Source organism: Gavialis gangeticus, unplaced genomic scaffold, assembly GCF_001723915.1.
Source record: "Gavialis gangeticus isolate Ggan-Ray unplaced genomic scaffold, GavGan_comp1, whole genome shotgun sequence".
Classification (NCBI taxonomy): Eukaryota; Metazoa; Chordata; order Crocodylia; family Gavialidae; genus Gavialis; species Gavialis gangeticus.
Genome location: NW_017729024.1, coordinates 5022322 through 5022634, shown reverse-complemented (window position 1 = coordinate 5022634; position 313 = coordinate 5022322). Strand labels below are relative to the sequence as shown.

Sequence of the window (313 nt, the reverse complement as noted above, 5' to 3'; positions counted from 1 at the left end):
TCCCTTAAGTGCCTTGCCCTGCTGGCTTTGCAAGGGTTGCTTAGCAGGCCAGCAGTGGCGGTAGTCCCCCTGCCCCCCAACGGACTTAGTTTAAAGCCTGGTGAAGCAGGTCAGCCAGTCTGGCTAAGAAAAGCCTCCTCCCCAGGGGAGAGAGGTGGAGGCTCTCTCTTCCCAGCAGCTCGCTGCCTCTCTCGCCAGAGAGTGGGCTGTGGTCATGGAAGCCAAAGCCTTCCTGATGACACCAGCGCTGCAGTCTTTGGTTGACTGCGTGGATCCTCCTCTCCCTCCTCAGCCCATAGCCCGAGACTGGGAG

At 60.1% G+C, this 313-nt stretch overlaps 1 long non-coding RNA gene across 1 annotated transcript in view; it reads left to right on the top strand.

Annotated features, from left to right (window-relative positions):
• The window catches only part of LOC109297199, a 17779-nt gene that overhangs the window by 3400 nt on the left and 14066 nt on the right, over positions 1-313 (top strand). The window lies entirely within an intron of this gene.